We start from the raw sequence: 15,998 nt of genomic DNA, 5'->3' as shown, positions 1-15,998 counted from the left end.
TTATTTAATATTGAAGAGCAGTTGGTTCCTATAACCAATGATAACAAATATGATAACTGTGTTATAACATCAACGACCTGTTGGTGAAACCGAACTCCAAGCAATAAAATATTTGATTAACCATCTTCATTTTCTCGTATCATATAATAGTTTCGTCAGCTTACTAATGTTTTATTTCATTGTTAATGATTATGGCTGCTCTTCTGCTAGAACCGTGACTTTAACAAGTACTCTTCACAACTGTAAGTTCTGGAAATGAAGGCACACAGGATACAGGTGTCAGATGTAAATAGTGATATACACAGATACAGTCCTTCATACATTATAAACACTCGGTAAGAGATCAAGTATGCCTATTATGTACGTTACTGTGTACTTTGATATTAGTGTAATATTAAATTGGATGTGAAACTACTTTTGGTATCAATAAAACAACGGTAAGTCTATGAATCAATCTAGAACGAGGTCTTTTACTTACTACAGTGTACAAATAAAATGTCTTCTGTTCAAACTCGCGTTATCCGTGCGGTGTGAAATAGGCATTCTGGCAGAAAGGTTACTTTTAAGTTAGTTCCCGAGTCACTAATTCAGTAGGAGAAGACTTCCTACAAAATATCAATAGTGATTTAAGAACTTGCCATTCATTTACTTAGTTAAATTCCCAGTTTTACTTCTTTCCCTTTGGAATTGAATCGGACTAGCTACCTTGATGTGTAAGAGTTTATTATTTGAAAATTGTAAATTATTTGCTGTGGAAAGGCTTTGACCATTTTCGTGATTGACATTTTTATAGATGTTCGCTGAATATTTTAAGAGTATTATCAATTACTATTATTTTATGCATAACATTTGTGAAACATTATTGGTATAGAGGTGTGCTGAATATGTGGATACCATTATTTATTACAGAGGTATAGTAAAGATTTCTATAACAATATTGATTATGGCAGCATATTGAGGTTGCTTTCCTACCTGTTTATTAGAGTTTGCATTTCAGTCTGTGAGTGTGTGTGTGTGTGCATGCGAGCGCTTCCTTATTAGGGAGAAGGGCGTGGAGTTTGCATCAGCCATGAGTCATGCACGCCTCACACATTTATGATGTATCTTTGATCTATTTTGTCTCTCCGTCCCCCCCCCCCCCCCCACACACACACATCTTGACCTTTCCGATACCCGCATCACACATCTATCACACGCCGTGCATCGTATTGTTGTCATTGCCTCCTGTCAACGCGCTGTCAGTTCTTGTCGCGCGTGCGTTCGAGATGACCTATGAACGGACAGCATACATCAGGTGGTCTCTTTAAGTTGAGAGTGCTTTTTTTTGTTGTTGTTGTTGTTGTTAGCATCACGTGATAAATTGCTTTAATAAGACTGAGCATCAAAACTTGTTGCAAGGCCGCCGCAAGTGTCGCTGCTAGTGGCGATCGCTTCTCACTGTGCTCCACTGAATTGTTTCCTAGCGACACACAGTAGCCTTTGACAATCGTCTACTGTCGTGGGTTCGGAATTCATCTAGCGAGAAGTGGTCTCTTTCATCGACATGCCACGCTGACAGTCGAGTTCAGCTCCAGACTTTCTCACCTAAGTGTGTTAGACAAGGGAATTCACACGCAGTAGTTTATAATTCGTTAGTTCTATTTATTGATTCGAAGCAATTTATTATTTCATAATTTCTTTCGTTTCGTTGTGGCGGTCGTCGGTCGGCTGTTGAAGTAGCCTTTTTGTTGTTTTTATTTTGGCCAGATTCAAGTTTTCTATTCGGCTTCTCTCCACCTCTCCAACCTTAGACGTGCGCGTCTGCATATGTGTGCTTCCCCTCCTGCAGTTACGTTACAGTTGTGTTGGCCCAACAGACCCAGCTTCCTTAAAAGCAAACCTGTCGGTTAAGCGTGAACGAACGAGGAAACAAAAAGTTAAATGCAGCTTTTAAGGCTTCCTGAATTTCAAGCGACAATAATAATGGCTTCGAATTATGGGAGGGCGCGAACACCGATGTGCTGCCCGAGACCTCTGTTTGATTGACATGCCCGCGGGCCGCCCCCCTGCCAGCCAATCAGGGCCCGCCTTGCGGTTGCCTGGCACAGCTTCTGTCTGGCCCAAACCTTTGTGTCATCCATGCGTACGTGGCTTGCGAGACGAGTTTCAATTAGCCAGAACCGCACGGCTACTGTACAGTTTTCGTGTTCGGCGACTTAAAGGCGATCGGATTATGTTTCGGAAAGGAGGAAAAGTGCATGGGCGGCTTAGCCGTGGAACGGGTATGGAGACAGATCAGTCTGTGTCAGTTGAGCACCAGCTTCTTGTCAACTATTACTCGCCCACCGCTTCTGGGAAGCACAAGTACTGCAACCACAAGGCCTGGAATACCAAAGCAGTGGAGTTTGTATATGCGATCGCAGGAAATATGGATCTTTATATGGCGGGGCTGGAGTGGGGAGACGGGATGGCACGAAGGAAGAGGATGTTCACCGTGGACTGAGTCCCCCCTCCCCCGCCGTAAAGTTCCCGCTTCCCTCCCCGCCGACAGTCCCACCCCCAATCACCTTTCGACCCCATCACTCAGTCATTTCCCACCCTTCTCTCAATTTTCCTCGCCCATCTTTTCTTTTCTCGCTCCCCCTAGCCCTTTCGTTTTCCCTCTACCCACGCACCCACCCTTCCAAGATCACACTCACTCCTCAACAGCCAGCGGCGGGCGGCCGTGCAGTTGTATTGGGCCCAAAGCTCGCGGCAACCAGGCTCCTCCGTTCGCTCGCCCGCGCGGGGCCTCGCGTGCTCAGTGGTGCGTGGAGTGTTGAGTATCTAGGTCACTTCTCTATGCTCCACTATCGGGCGGCCGACATATTTGGCAGTTAGAAGGACATCCAGAAGGCGGGGAGATGGTTCAACAGACGGCGAGACGAGGGGCTCGGCAAAAGTGATGATGAAAACTGCTTGTAGCGCCGACACCACAACGCCGATCAGGTTTCGCTCTAACGGCAGTGCATACACTTCTCGTCGCGACAGTTGTGTGGATCGGATTTCTGGGAGAGAAAGTGAGCGAGAAAGAGATAAAGGTGGGTGGGGGAAAAAGAAAAGAGAGAAACGGTGTGTTCTGTGCATATGGTTAATACAGAAACGACTTCAAAACGAGAAACCGACGAGATCTGCCAGGATTACCCAGTTGAGTGAGATGGAGAAATTACGCCCGACGCCTGTTCGTGCTGCCTACGTAGTTAAACTACGTCAGAGAAGAGCTGCAAAAGGTGATAGATTATGTCTGCTTGTATTCTTTCTTCTCACCTTTCCTCTTCACACTTGTTCTTTCTCGATAACTGCTTGCATCAAAATTATTCCTGAGCTCTTCTCCGCTCTGCACGTTTTATCTATGAACCGCCACCCTTCCCCCTTCCAAAGAGTAGATTGGACGTCTTACCTATGGCGGAAACTTTGCATTGCTTCTGTCTGTCCGGCTGTCGGTGGTGGGTTCGTTTGTTCTTTGTCTTGATATCAACTCGATCACCAGATTTTCTTCTTCTCTTCAAACTTGGATATCCTTGCACAGTGTCACTGCTGAGCAGACGTGGAGGGGTAGCGTGCGCCATGATGGCGAGAGAACATGTTTGTGCGTGCGTGTGAGAGAGAGAGCTGGCGCGTGAAGCGCGAGCGTGCATTGCTGGGCTGCGCGTGATGACACACGAGACAATAACACCACTTTTTCAGACTTCCATCTTTTCGTCCTGCTGGCTAACTTTTCGTCATGCTGGCAGCGTGTTTGTGATGGGAAAGGGAAATGATTGGGAGGGACGAGGCAATAAAAGCTTGAAGAGCGTTGTCTGAAACATTGATGAAAACAGATTCTTAACCCAGAAGAGGACCTGCCTTGTCCACAAACACACACACACCGGCCCGCCTCTGTAGTGAACTGCCGTGTCATTGTCAGCCTTACCCTTGCGTCATCCCGGTAGTAGTTGCTGGCGGTGGTGGTGGTGGTGGTGGTAGCCGCAGTCGTGATGTCGATCTCGATCCTGTCGCTAGGTCGGACAGGTTTTCTTAAATCAATGGCAGGCAGGCAAAGCTATAGACAGTTCCCCCGACCTGGAGACGTTGCTCTGGCTGACATCCACTCCTCCATGGTCTCGTCTGCTTGCAGGTACCCTTTGCCTTCCTGTCCCGTAGACGCTGCCGCAGCGCTGTCGGCCGCTGGGACACGCCATTCTGCGCCCGAGCGGAGCTGGATGCGGCAAGCTGCAGCACGGCGCACGCAGCGGACTACAAGTGGCAGCTCGGTGCGAGAGAGAGAGAAAGAGTGTGAAGGAGAGGCCTAGGGAACAAACAGGCAGTTGACGGAGGCCGGCGAAGCAAAGCAAGTAGGAGTTGAGACGCGTCAAGGTGATTGCAGGCTAATGGAGCAGCGAATGGAACTTGCCACTTTCCCACTTTTTGGCCGATCCTGTCTTTCACTGAAACCGCTTGCTGGGGGCTGCTGCTGCTGCTGCTACTGCTGGTGTAGGCAGCAACAAGGCTGGTCTCACTAGATTCCTTGTCTGGATAACTTCGTCGATGTGTACACAAACCAAACCATCTTTTGAGGATAATCATTCATGGGGGGAAAAAACTCTTCATAACAGCCTATTGGCGTCCTCTTTATCGACGGGGGAAGCAATTTCAACGATGACGGAGTGCAGTACTGGTTGTAAGTGCTCCGTGTTATGAGCGATCTGAGACAACACATCTCGATTATTTACAAATTTGTTTGGTGGTGTTCGTCCCGACCTTGTCGTGGGGCTGGCCTTCCATTTTCTGTGGTTGTGGTGAATCTCGGTTTGTTTATTTTTTCATGTGAAAAGCATGCGCTATACGATTTTCCTCGTTTAGGTTTTTGGTGCAGAGGAGGGTTTGTATGCATGTGTCTCCTACATTTTTGCATCATCGTTGTGATGTTAATTCTTCTGTGGGTCTGAGCATGTGCTTCATAGTCTTTCGGGTCGGTAAAAAAGAAATAGATTGGATTTCTTCTCATGTTGAAGTTTCTGTTTTCGCAGCAGTAAGGGTTAGAGATCTTAAACCCCTAGCATGCTTGTACCACCATGTTTTCTCTCCTTTTTTTCAGGCGTTCTCGACCTGCCATGAGATTAAAACCAGACGTTTGGCATATGGTCTCAAAACAGATCTCATCAATTCCATGCTTGCTATCAGCTTCTATGTTATATTCTTTGATCATGTCACGTGAAGCAAGACATTTGAAAACGGACAACTTCAAGAACCATTTCGGGAACTACAGTCAGCAACACTCCATCGTCTTTTCATTCAAATGCAAAGACACTTTGAGAAATGTCTTTCCTGTTGCTGCCACCAGGAGATGCTCTTACAAGCAGTTAGCTTAAAAGTGTTGGAGGAACAGAGGATGAGAAACGAGTATCTTTAAGGAATGTCCAACATCTCGTCTGCCGGCATGTCCAACATCTTCTTGTCATCATCGCCGGCGGCTCCGGTTTTGTCTTTGGTTATCTAGCTGTATGATTGGGGCAGAAATATCATAAAGCTAGGTTACCAAAGGCAAAAATGGACGCCAAATATCACCCCGGGGGAATGCTGCTGCAAAATACAAGAAAACAAAGTTCCTAGGCAGCGGAGAAAGATGTGAGGAGACCAAACGTTGAGTTATGACGTCATCAAAATGGTGGCTAACAGGTGAGTGTCGCCATACCACAGTATTATTTTTATGACTTCTAAGTTTACTAGAATAAGTATACAATTTATAAGTATGTCAGTAAGATAGTAAAATAATTTGTAGTTATACCTAAATCATTTTAACTTATGGTTTATCTTAGGAATGCTATATCCCCCCCCCTCCCCCGAGAATAAAAAGCTAGTTAACTCCTAACTTTACTAACCTCTTATTTTTGAACTTTGAACTGCACGATGTTTCAAAGACTGGACTGTCAAAACCTCTTTCTTGTTAAAAAAAAAATATATATATATATAGAAGACTGAGATCTAGTGGGGAGGGGCCGTATTCATATGTCAGACATTCACTTGCCTCGGGATGTTGACACTGAATTGTTTGAATGTAGTGAAGAACTCTTAAAAAACGCCTATCGGGGAGGTAAAAGCCTGGAATTTTTTTTTTTTTTTTACTACCACTAAAGGATAAATGTGAAAATCTCTCTTCGCGAATCAAAGAATGGTCACGAAGTGATTTTTTACGACAGTAGTGTAGACATGTCAGGGTGTAGAAAAGAAGTAACGCTGTTTTTTTAAAAATTTATTTAAAAGGTTAAACGGGTAGTAGGTTCATGGCAAGGTGAAAACATCAACAACACTGTAAAAGGAAAATTTGTTGATGCACTTTCTATTTTAAAAAGAGATTGATTGGACACCACAGATGGGCTCTGTGGATACCGTACTGTGGAAACGAAAGTATATCCTGTTTTAAATTGATTTTTACAAATATGTCGCGTATGACTTCTCAATTCTGCGGGCCGTGGCTGCTGTAGGAGCGAGTTGACAATGTACTTGTCGAGAGAAGGGAAAAATAAACTACTGGGTACTATTGAAACACGAGAAAGAAACAGACGGCGAAAATAAACTAGTACATTCTGTCGAAATACTTGGAAAGAAATAGATGGTTGGGAAAGGAGAGGAACGTTGACTGTCTATGATGCACATGCTAGGGGATCTTTAAGCGGCGGGGTAAGGGCACGGCTTTTATTCTGGTGTTAAAAAGACGACAGTATGATAATGTGAGATTATGAAATAAATAAAATAAGGGGATAGAAGCTGCTGTATGCCGCTTTCATGCTTATGTACAAGTGAGAGAGAGAGAGAGAGTGTGTGTTTTAAAGAGAGAGAGAGCGAGTGATGTGTACCTGGAGGCCAGAGAAGAGAGGAGAATATGACTTGGAAAATCTGTCACATTGATATTATAGTTGCCACAATTTTTACCACGAATCGCTTGTTGAACAAATATTATATGACAATCGAAATGTTTGTAATTATGTAGAGACTTATATTCTTTAAATACAAATAAATTTTTTCATTTTCAAAATGAAACTGCTTCCGATTGAGACTATTCACAATACTGCATAGTATGAACAGAGCGAGTGGTTGATTACGTGAACACGTGGATGTTATTGGTGTATGTATATATGAATGTATCAATGTGTGTACATATATGTGTGTTGTTTGTATGTAAATATGCATACACAGTCTAGTCGTGAGTGTCTTTTTCTGGTAATTCTTGTGTACCTTTCTGTCCATGCTCGAGCGAACTTGGTTGGGATATAAAATGATTTATATATATATATCTTCTACGGTGATTATCAACCAAATCACTCCTCCAACTAAGAAAGCTACTCACCGTCTCGTTAACATGATCTGTAAAGCACTTTACAATAAATTAAATTTACATATAACATAATATTTTATAGTGAAATAAATAAAATATCCAGACAAACACAAACATTTACAAGTTCGTTAGAGAATAATCATAATATTAAATTTTTAATATTTCGTTGTTAAAATAAAGGCGAAGTCTTTTAAATATGAAACACTTAAAATTAATCTCGAATATTTATAACAAAAACACTTTGGGGAAAAATATATTTTGTATTCGTGGCTTTACGCATTGTACACACACACATTAGTAAACATAACTGACTTATAAAAAAAAAACCAGGTAAATTAAATGTCTCAAATTAAGTTGTGAACAAATAAGATATTTCTTTTTAGATATGTATGTTGGTGGTACGGAATAGTATAGGATGTGACACACACTATATATGTGTGTGTGTGTAAGGCGAAATATTAAAACGGAGCAAACAGGCTCTTTGCAGTCTAAACTGATGTCAATGAAATAATTTTTTAAAGACCGCAAAACTTTTGTATATCGTGGTCCGTAGCCCTCGGCTCTTTCATTCCGTACCTTCAGTCCAGACCAGCACCCAGAACCCTTTGATAGAAATAGAAACGTGCACTCAAAAAGAAACTGTGTACCACACAATGAGTGGGTACAGTGTGATGGCAGAGTAGTTCCACATAGTTGTTCTGGCAGCTTCTATTTCGTGAGTATTAGAACTGTGGCCTTGGACAATCAGCCGCACAGTTTACTGTCACTTCAATGATTCAACCACAGCACAGAGGTAGATGCCTTCATCCAGAGTCCTTCCGAGTAGCAGTATACACAGCAAGGCTTCTAATTAGCATTTCTGGTGGCATCTTTTTCATGATGACATTAGGGGGAACCTCCTCTGGCTACACTTTTAGTAATCTGTTAGCAGTTTTACCATTCTCGTTGAATATAACGAAAACGTATTATTGATACCTGTCTAACAGAGCTGTTAAAAATTCACACGATTTCTGCTGTTTTAGTCTATCTTTTGTGTATGAATGATAAGGAACACTGTCCAGTATTTGAACCACCGCGTATTGTAAACACTGTGTAGGCACATTAAGCACGTCTTCCACATCAAATGGATTCAACATACATATTGTCATTTAGATGGTAGTGGATTAAACTTAACTGCAAAAGGGCACTCATTTTCAAGTTTGCAAAATGATTCAGTGAGTCAGGAACGAAGATTAATTTTGAAAAAATATACATTCAGTACAGAACACAAAACCACTCACCCTTTCTGTTTCTGAGGTAGATGCGCCAGAATTGTTGCGTTTGACTTTCAAGACTTTCAGTGCAATAATTCGAACCCATTTGAGGGTAACTGATCAGTTGATAATTACATATTTTTCAAATTAAGGAACTTTATTATTTTATATTTTTAATAATCACCGTTAATGAACTTCAAGACAAGGGACAAGACAAGCTTCAAATCTCGCGTGTTTTTTTTTTTTTTTTTTAATTTTATTTTATTTTTGAAAAGAGCCATTGGATACTGACATTGATGCTAACATCGCTGGTCAGTAGTTCTGACCGACTGATAATCTGTTAAACACTATAGTAGACTTTTATTTTTCAAGATTGACAGCCCTTTCCCTGAGATAGCGATATAATTCAACGACGTGACGACTACACTATTCACTTCTGTAACAGGTTTTAGCACAAAAGAGTACCACCCTATCGCTAACAATAATTGTAAAAGTGGAAGTCTTTCAGCTGGACTGGGTTAGCAGGATGACACTACTTTAAATAATGTGCTTGAATAGGATTATAGCTCTGTATGGGGAAAAGACCTATGGCTCGAACTCAGCTTTCACCATCATGAATCCTCCATACCTTTCCCGCGGAACAACCTCAGGTTGCACCGTCAAACATTCGAGAAAAAAATAAAATACTTGCTAAGTCGCAGAATAACATGTGTATGTTATGTTTATCATTACTTCCGACGATTTTGTAATGTAAGGTAGTAATAAATATCGCCTTCCTCGTCTTCCATCTTCTGATGCTCGCTCTCCCTCCTTCGGCTAATGGCTGGCCGCCGTGTGTCTGTTTCCTGCTTTGTCCAGAGGAACAGCATTAGAATTATACTCGTGAACAAGTATGTCTTTCCTGCACCACTGCAAGGTGGCCAACGCCAAGGTTGTGTTCGGCTTGACGTCACTAACGTTGCTTCGTAACTGCCGCGGTCCGTTTTTAGAACATGGCTTCATTAACATTAAGGTGGGGAGAGTAGGGGTGGATAATCTTCGTATATACCCCTTAGAAGCGGCGAAAACTTCACTTAGCTACTGAGTGCTTTTTATTTGGGAGGCAAAGAAAACATACAAAAGAAAACTGATTTCCTAGATGCATATTTACTATTTAAGTCAAGATTGTTAGTGTCATTGGTGATGGTGTAAATGGGACTGTTGTCTCGAAGAAAGGAATATGTGTACCCCAGTACCCGTCGCTTGTCTAACGCAGACAGAAGGAGCGTCATATCGCAAAGATGAGAGAGAGAATTAAGCAAAAAAGAGAACAAGCACAACAATAAGGAGCATAAAAGGGGATAGCGTTCTGGGCGTATCGTCTGGAGTGAAGGGGTCTGTTGCACGGGAGATTTCACACGCGCACGCACGCACGCATGCGCACACACATACACTCTCCCTCCCGCTCCCTCTCTCTCTTTCGCTCTCAAGCGTGAGTGCATACGCACCGAACACATTAATCTTGACTGTTGGATGACACGTGTGTCGTGAGAAAGCATGGGGCAGCCCTCATGTTAAAGCATATGGCGCGATATTCTAGTCACTTGTGAAAAACGCTTACACTACATACACTCCTTATAAAACCACGTGCCATCCATGCGTTAGTGCATCCTGCAGCTCGGGAGCAACTGACTACTTCGTAAATAAGAAATGTTGCAGGCGTGCTGGAGAATGCTCTTAGCACGCGCGCATGCAACTTTATCATGCACTAGGCAACGCGCATTTGCCACGTTGTGCGCACTCTCTCTCTCTCACACACACACACGCAGGCTCTCTCTCTCACATACACACATAAACTGACAAAACTAAACATGCTTCATTTGTACGACTTGATGCCAGATCCGGACATTGTCTCATGACATCATGACAACTCCTGACATTGTCTCGTGACACTTTCCCAGTTTGGCCAAAAGTTATTCAGTTTGGCTGTTTTTTGGTTTTTTTTTTAGAAGAAAAAAAATGTGATCGGGAGAGGAAAAAGCTCATCTGCATGGGTACAGCGTGCACTTAGCAATCGATGGCTGGAGCGTAGGAAGGGGATGATTATCATCAAGCGGCGCTAGGGCGGACTGCCGCGGTCAGCATTGACCAGCCAACAACTCAGCGCTGTTGCTCCAGCGATTAGTGCACCAACGGCTTGCCACTGCCACCGCGGCATCCGTGACTCATGCTGCGCACTTCCCCACCTCCCTACCCCCCACCCCACTTGCAGCGCGGTTCGGCTCCCTCGGCTCCTCTTGACCCTTCTATTCCCCTAACTACCCCTACCCACCCACCCCATCGCACTCCTCGTTTTCATAACCAAAACACACACGCACACAGAGCCATACGTCACCGTGTGACGGGAGACAACATTCGACACCTACTAAAAATGCATAGGCAATGAAAAATTGACTTGTACACTCCCACAGTCGGCCGTTAAGGCAATAGGAGTGTAATTTCTACGGGTCTGTGATCACAGACTCAGTCCAACACGTAGGTGGCGTTCTAAGGGCAAGATGTCTACGTCTGTGCTGACAGTCGATTTTTATTCAGCCAAAACAGACATCATTCTTTCTGAACTTCAAGAGGCGGGTGGGTAGGAGAGACTGCGAGCAGACATGTCCTGGATTCCCTTTACTTTAAATCTTTATTTAGCCCACTCACTTCCACCGGATTCGCTGTAATTTCATATCATGCTTGCCCTGTTCAATCCTCTGTTCAGACAGGAGTCTGTCTGTCCGTAGATTAGAAACCTTTTTGGTTATCTTTGGTTTGACACTTTTTGTGGAGTGATTTCCCTGCCACGACTCCGGACTAGGCTCGTCTAAAATGAGCCGTAATTAGGTAATAACGACTACGCCGAAATGCCAAAGGAGCAAGTCGCCTCTCTACAGCCCCAAAGTCAATGGACCTTACATAGGCATTTGATGTACAACCATTATGGCGCTTGTGAGGATGGCGGCAGAGGTCAGCCCGTGCAGAACTGCCATGGCAGCAAGCAGGTCAAGGAAGTGGCGCGGAGCTGCGCGCATGGCGCAGTGTGATGCAATCCCGGGCTCCGGCAGCTGCACGGCGCGGCAGAATCTCACAATAATTAGCCATCTTCATCCCTCGTCTTAACCCGCTCGTCGGCACCTTGTGAGTCACAGTCCCGTCTCTTGACAATGGCAGTATCCCGCGCTAACCCTCTGTCTGTCTGACGTACAAGCAAAAGGACCGTCACAGAGAGAGCAGGGAAGATAAAGGCAGAAATAGAATTAAAAAACAGAGATTTAATATTTATTGGTTATTTATTTATTGGTCTCATTATTTCGCTTCTAAACACACACACCCTAACGCAGAGATGGAACAATGAGATGCGGTATTTAAATACACAAATATCTGCACACAGAGCATAGAAGTGGACTGTTTATTTTATCAATTATCATTGGGCACATTTTCCATTTTAACAATAATTCATTGACTCCTAGTATTGTAACTGGACCAAACAAGAAATTAATAAAGTTTTCATTTGAACAGTAAAGATTAAAATAATATCAAACTGTGAATTTCTTTCGTCCAACGTTGATTTTCGCTCCAGCTGTAAGCACGTTGACTTAGGTAGATCATGCATAGCTCAGCTAATTAAAGCTAGTCGCTGTATTTTATAACAGAAATGGTTTTAGTTTTAAGCATTCTCATATATTTAGAGTACTAGCTTTGGTCTCAATTCTATTGAACAGTTGTGCAGCTGCTAATCTTATTCAAATATTAAACATGTTTTACTCTATGTACTATTCAAGACAATTTTAATGTGGAATAAGTCCATTGTCTCTTTATGTCATTATATCTATATTATTATGCAGTTCGTGTTCCTGATTCTGTGAAAAAAGCACCAAAAGTTTGCTTATTGCATTCGCCGACATCTTGCAAGCTACACGGGATACGGTGTCAGTCATTACTCAGACAAACCAGTTTCACAGGCACTCCTCAATGATTCTTCAGATAAACCAATTTCACATACACTTCTCAAGGATTCCATAGACGGAAAGGTTTCACAGGCTCTTCTTTGGACAAGATGGACCATAGTGGAGGGTGATGACTACCTAGATTCGTTATCAAATCGCTTGTGACACGGCACTCAGGCTGTGGATAGGTACCTGTCTCTGAGTTAAGCAGAACTAGGGACGGGGTTTTATGATCAGAATATTTTTAGCTTCATCCACCATTAAGATGCTTCAGAAATGAATGAATGCCATTTATCAATACATGTAACAGCGAGTTTAGTGTAGTAGCCGAGTACAGAAACAGTTGAACATGATAAATAGTACATCATGTGTCATGAAGATGCGTGATGGTAATAAAGCACTCTGAAGAAAATAAAAAGTAGAACGACATTAGTCAGTCCTAGATTTACAGAAAATTGTGAAAACTTAAACACAAAATTTGTGAGAAAAATTAATCGATTTTGTCCTAATTATTACCACTGTAAAAACTGTCAGAACAAAGCTGGAACACCAGAAGGCTGAGTGTAGACAGTGACAATGACCGTTGACATATCAGACATACAGCAACTAAATGGTGGGGCTTTAAAAAAAAAAAAAGGCGTCAATAGATTCGTGACTAGTTTCGACCGTGCAAGCCACACCCTGAGCAACACTGGCAGTGGCGCACCGCTCTCATTGTCTCCTAACGTTCGCGCAACAGACTGGGTCGGCGACTGGTTCCTGTACATGCGCAGACGATGTGGGCTGAGCGTTGGCCTGCGTGAAGAGACTTCAGGCTTCATTCACCGAGGGTTGGTTCAAGGCCGCCAAATGTCAGCGCTTTCGCGTAGTGTGCATGCTAATTTTTTTGATATTTCTTTTGTCCCTTGTTCTTTTTCTTTCTTGCTTTCTTTCTTCGTGTCCACTCCGGGCTAGAAATTTCGGTGCAGCCGAGGGAAATTGTGTAATAAGCCAACAGCACGTGGTAGAGGGGATGGGTATAAATGGTGGGATGGTGTGACGTCACGTGGTTTGTGACCTCTGTAAAATGGAACATTTATAGGCAAAATATCAGCAAGGGAGAGTAAAGACGCTATTACTCTTTATTGCTGTTTGGCTTTAGCCGCACGTTCTCACCGAGATGTGAAAAGAGGAAAGAAGAGAGAATGCCGTATGGGGAGGGGGAAGTCAAAGGCAAAAGTTGTTTTGAACATGGCGGCGAGATTTATATTAATGTTCCAGCATTGTAGCAGAGAGTTGCTATCGTCCATGAGCAAATTGTGTGAACGCCAGCAGTCCATCCAAGCAACACCATCCATGCCCGTCAACTCGCACTCGATATTAAATGGTAGAAAATATTAGGTGTGCAACTACGAACTTCACAGCTCTCTCTCTCTCTCTGTCATGCACACGCACGCACGCACGCACGCACGCACACACACATACACACACCTCATATATACATAAACTTACTTCTTAAGTGGCAGCCATGAGAGAGAATGGGAATCGATTCATCTATAGTTCTCCTGTTTGCTCAATTAATATTGCTGATGTTGTGCAGGACACCAATGCTAGTGTCAAGCGACAAGAAATGAATTGTTGGGCGCGCCTAAAAAAATTAAATCAAATGTGGACTAAATAGCAAGGACTTTCCCCGCGCGCACACACGAACACACACACCTTCCCTCTGCCTGTTAACGCCTTTTGCTGTGCGTCGATGAGATTGGCCTCCGGGCCCTGCACAGCCTGAAATTGGTGGGCAGGTCTTACTCTTGGGTAAGCAGCAGATCAGCCTGGAATGAATAGCGTGCGCTGGGTATCTTCCATCTTCCGTCTAGAGCTCAAAAATGTGCTTCTTATTGATCTTCCTTTCATTACCAGGCGCTCGACGTGGCGCTGCTTAGCTTCTGTGGAGGAAACACAGCTCCCAGGCCATCAAGAGCGCAGAATGCTGACAAATATTTTCGGAATCGTCTGAAGACGGTATATTTTCAGTCATGTGGAACTATATATATATAATATGTACACACAAGGAAACAAGCATGATGGATTTGTCATCAGTTTCAGCTTTGATCTTATCTTGCGGCTGGTTCTGTAACACATATGTAAGGTTTATATATATCGAGATATACATATATACAAAGTAGATGACTATATATATACTCACTCGGTATCAGACTTGTCTTTGTTTCTCCTATTTGTATGCACAAAGTAATAAGGGCTTGGTGAATATTTACTCTTTTATCTACGATCTATATCCTGTTATAGGTGGTATGGCATGACGCGTCGTACACAAGCACACATATACGCATGTGCACACACACACACACACATAAAATCATAAACTCGACACCCATAGATGCATGCACGTGCTCAAAAGCTTGTACACACACGCGCTCCCCCCACCCCACCACCCCGCGCACACACACACACACTCCTGTAAGTTGTACACGTTCAAAGTATGCCTTATGCTATGTGCAGCAGTCTCTGGATATTACATACAAGAGGCACGGGTTTACCATCAACTCCAGCTTTCATCTAAATCTTGCGGCTGGCGGCTCGTTCTGTAACACATATGCTACCCATTGCCGCGCGTTTTTCTCAAAGGAATATCGCCTTTCAAAAAATCATTAGCGGATCTCACCATTAGCTGCCGCAGCGTACATGGCCAGTGTACTCATGTCCTCTCTAGCCACATATGTGCAGTTTGTCAGGGAATCTGTCTCCTTCCCCCACACACAAACGCATATATCATTAAACGCGTGCACGCACTGATCTCTCTCTCTCTCACACACACTACATGTATACAGAGACACACGTGCAAGCATTATACAAAAAAGAAAAAAAATAATAACCGCAGTTAAATATAGCGGTTCCAGATGAGGAAATAAAAGACGAACTAAATAAATCACATCTAACCACCTGTTTTACAAGAAACTCACTCTCGATCCACTTGAGAATGATCCTCTGCATACTGCATACTCCGTGCTTCTCTGGCATACTCTGTACGATGACTTCACATACTTGATGATGAGCCAGCGTACGGGACGAGGCTATTAGTATAAGGGCTAGAAAGAATCCAGGAAACCTGAAGTGTAGAACAGACTACACTCACTACAGCAAGCTTGTGTCTTGCACGAACTCAGCGCTTACGGACGAACAAACCAAGCGCAAGAAGCATAACACGAGCTGTTGCGAGCCAGTGTCCTGTGGAAAAGAAAGAAAGAAAAAATAATAAAAGAGCAAACCAAGCGTGAGAAACAAGACAAACTATTTTTCGGTCTCCAGGGTCTGTTGAGAAGGGTTACATTTCGGGCAAAGGCTGAAGTAGGATCTCTCCTGTCCTGCTCTCTCCTACCATCATCACGGGTAGCATGTATATTTTGGGCATGCGCTCTACTAAGGAGACCAAAATGCTAATCAGTA

The 15,998-nt window shown here is 43.3% G+C and overlaps 1 long non-coding RNA gene across 2 annotated transcripts in view; it reads left to right on the top strand.

The window, feature by feature from the left end:
• Positions 1-15,998, top strand: part of LOC112553903 — a 52,642-nt gene that overhangs the window by 29,821 nt on the left and 6,823 nt on the right. The window contains exons 1-2 of one of the 2 annotated variants that reach the window (XR_003097157.1): positions 2,824-3,248; positions 5,096-5,676. This is a non-coding gene — a long non-coding RNA (uncharacterized LOC112553903). Of the gene's footprint in view, positions 1-2,823; positions 3,249-5,095; positions 5,677-15,998 lie in introns of those variants that run through there. The other variant, XR_003097156.1, reaches the window with a different exon arrangement.

Source organism: Pomacea canaliculata, linkage group LG13 (assembly GCF_003073045.1).
Source record: "Pomacea canaliculata isolate SZHN2017 linkage group LG13, ASM307304v1, whole genome shotgun sequence".
Taxonomy (NCBI): domain Eukaryota; kingdom Metazoa; phylum Mollusca; class Gastropoda; order Architaenioglossa; family Ampullariidae; genus Pomacea; species Pomacea canaliculata.
Note: the sequence above shows the minus strand (reverse complement) of the source record. Positions and strands in the feature narration are given on the sequence as shown.